Source organism: Falco peregrinus, unplaced genomic scaffold (assembly GCF_023634155.1).
Source record: "Falco peregrinus isolate bFalPer1 unplaced genomic scaffold, bFalPer1.pri scaffold_19, whole genome shotgun sequence".
Classification (NCBI taxonomy): Eukaryota; Metazoa; Chordata; class Aves; order Falconiformes; family Falconidae; genus Falco; species Falco peregrinus.
This window is the reverse complement of record NW_026599591.1, coordinates 71,927-75,000: the sequence shown is the minus strand read 5'-3', so window position 1 is coordinate 75,000 and position 3,074 is coordinate 71,927.

Sequence of the window (3,074 nt, the reverse complement as noted above, 5' to 3'; positions counted from 1 at the left end):
GCGAGCCGAGCCGAGCCGAGCCGAGCCGAGCCGAGCCGATCTCAGCCCAGCCCAGCCGAGCCGAACCGATCTTAGGCGAAACGAGCCGAGCCGAGCCGAGCCGATCTTAGGCGAGCCGAGCCGAGCCGAGCCGAGCCGGGCCGAGCCGAGCCGAGCCGAGCCGAGCCGAGCCGAGCCGAGCCGATCTTAGGCGAGCCGAGCCGAGCCGAGCCGAGCCGAGCCGAGCCGAGCCGAGCCGAGCCGATCTCAGCCCAGCCCAGCCCAGCCCAGCCGAGCCGATCTTAGGCGAAACGAGCCGAGCCGAGCCGATCTTAGGCGAGCCGATCTTAGGCGAGCCGAGCCGAGCCGATCTCAGCCGAGCCGATCTTAGGCGAGCCGATCTTAGGCGAGCCGAGCCGAGCCGATCTCAGCCGAGCCGATCTTAGGCGAGCCGATCTTAGGCGAGCCGAGCCGAGCCGAGCCGAGCTGAGCCGAGCCGAGCCGAGCCGATCTTAGGCGAAACGAGCCGTGCCGAGCCGAGCCGAGCCGATCTCAGCCCAGCCCAGCCGAGCCGAGCCGAGCCGATCTTAGGCGAAACGAGCCGAGCCGAGCCGAGCCGAGCCGAGCCGAACCGATCTTAGGCGAGCCGAGCCGAGCCGATCTTAGGCGAAACGAGCCGAGCCGAGCCGATCTTAGGCGAAACGAGCCGTGCCGAGCCGAGCCGATCTCAGCCCAGCCCAGCCGAGCCGAGCCGAGCCGATCTTAGGCGAAACGAGCCGAGCCGAGCCGATCTTAGGCGAGCCGATCTTAGGCGAGCCGAGCCGAGCCGAGCCGAGCCGATCTCAGCCGAGCCGATCTTAGGCGAAACGAGCCGAGCCGAGCCGAGCCGATCTTAGGCGAAACGAGCCGAGCCGAGCCGAGCCGAGCCGATCTCAGCCCAGCCCAGCCCAGCCGAGCCGAGCCGTTCTTAGGCGAGCCGAGCCGAGCCGAGCCGAGCCGGGGAGAGGAGAGGAGAGGGAGAGGGAGAGGAGAGGAGAGGAGAGGAGAGGAGAGGGAGAGGAGAGGGAGAGGAGAGGAGAGGAGAGGAGAGGAGAGGAGAGGAGAGGAGAGGAGAGGAGAGGAGAGGAGAGGAGAGGAGAGGGCACGCATGCCGCCCAAGTCCCATTCCACGGGGCGATCACCATCGAGGACAGACGGGACGGCGGCGGCAGCAAAGGACCTCCCGTCGGCCGTGCACGTCGTGAACGGGTGCCCCGTTCGCTCCGGTTGGACCTCCCGAAGGCGGGGCTTTGTCGGTCCCGTTTCTTGACGGCCAGCGAGGCCGACGGAGGCATCTCCCCGTCCGCCGGGGGTCCGTCCGTCCGTCGGTTCCAGGCGATTGTCACCGGCCAATAGCAGGGCGCGCGGAGAGTAAGCCGCCGTCCGCCTCCGCCTCTTGGCGGACGCGCGCCCTGCTCCGAGGTAGAGCTAGCCTCCGCCTCCGCCGCTTTCCTCTGCCGGGTAGACCTGGCCTCCGTTTCTGGCCACCACGCCCCCCCCCCCCCCCCCCCCCCCCCCCCACCGGCGACTAGGCAGCGAGAGCATCGGTCTCGGCCGTGCCGCACGGCATCCCGGGAGGCTGCCCGGGAACGGAAAGAGCGAGCTCAGTAACAGTCTCGCCGGTTGGGGGCGCGATGCCCCTGCCGGAGCCCTTCACGGAAAGGACGGCCACGTTTACCCCTGGCGACGGGAGGGGACTTAGCCGCATTTCTGGGCCCGTCTGGTAGACCTGTTTTTCTCCTCCGTGCCGCCGAGGTGCCGAAGGGGTCGCACTCTCAACACTGCCTCCAGCGACGTCATCGTCGTGTGGCCTCTGTCGCCGCTCCCTCTCCCCGTGTCCAGATGCGCCACCCTCTTGCAGCCTGCCGCTGTCACGGCTGCCCTAGTCCGTACTATAGGAGAGCGAGCGGTGACTCCTCTCGCGAGCAGCGCGCTCGGCGCAGCCGGCTACTGAAGGGTGCCGCCGGGGCCGGGCGTGTTTGTGTCGCCCATTCGCTTGCCCGTCCAGCGGGCCGGTCCGTGTTCGTGTGTCGCCCTTTCGGCTTACCCGTTCAGCAAGCGAGGCGTCCGCAAGTTAAACTCGGGCTGTTCCTTCCCGAGCGGTGCGCGTGGTGGTGGTGGTGGGGGAGCAAAGGCCGTGCGCCTAGCCCAGAGCCTGGTGCGGCGGCAGCAAGCAGCAGCAGCGAGGGTCAGGGTCATGGTTAGGGTTAGGGTAGGGTTAGGGTTAGGTACATGCACTGCACAGCTGAGGTTTAGAGCTCCGTTTAGGGTTAGATCTCTTAGGGTCAGGTTAGGGTTAGGGTTAGGGTTAGGGTTAGGGTTAGGGTTAGGGTTAGGTACATGATTGCAGAGCTGAGGATTACAGTTCCGTATAGGGTTAGGCCTCTTACGGTCAGAGTTAGGGTTAGGGTTAGGGTTAGGGTCTAGGTTAGGCTTAGATTTAGCGTTAGGGTTAGGGTTACGGTTAACGTTAGGGTTGCGGTTAGGTACATGCCATGCACAGCTGAGGTTTAGAGTTCCGTTTAGGGTTAGGTCTCTTAGGGTCAGGGTTTGTGTTAGGGTTAGGGTTAGGCTTATGTACATGACATGCACAGCTGAGGTTTAGAGCTCCGTTTAGGGTTAGGGTTTATGGTTAGGCGTAGGGTTAGGCTTAGGCTTAGGGTTATGGTTAGGGTCAGGGTTAGGGTTAGGGTAAGGGTTAGCGTTAGGTTTAGGGTTAGGGTTAGGTACATGGCATGCACAGCTGAGATTTAGAGCTCCGTTTAGGGTTAGGTCTCTTAGGGTTAGGGTTAGGGTTAGGGTTAGTGTTAGGGTCAGAGTCAGCATTAGGGTCAGGGTCAGTCTTAGGGTTAGGGTTAGGGTTAGGGTTAGGGTTAAAGATTAGGGTTAGGGTTAGGGTTAGGGTCAGAGTCAGGGTTAGGGTCAGGGTCAGTATTAGGGTTAGGGTTAGGGTTAGGGTACGGGTTAGGGTTAGGTACATGCCATGCACAGCTGAGGTTTAGAGCTCCGACTAGGGTTAGATCTCTTAGGGTTCGGGCTAGGGTTAGGGTTAGGGT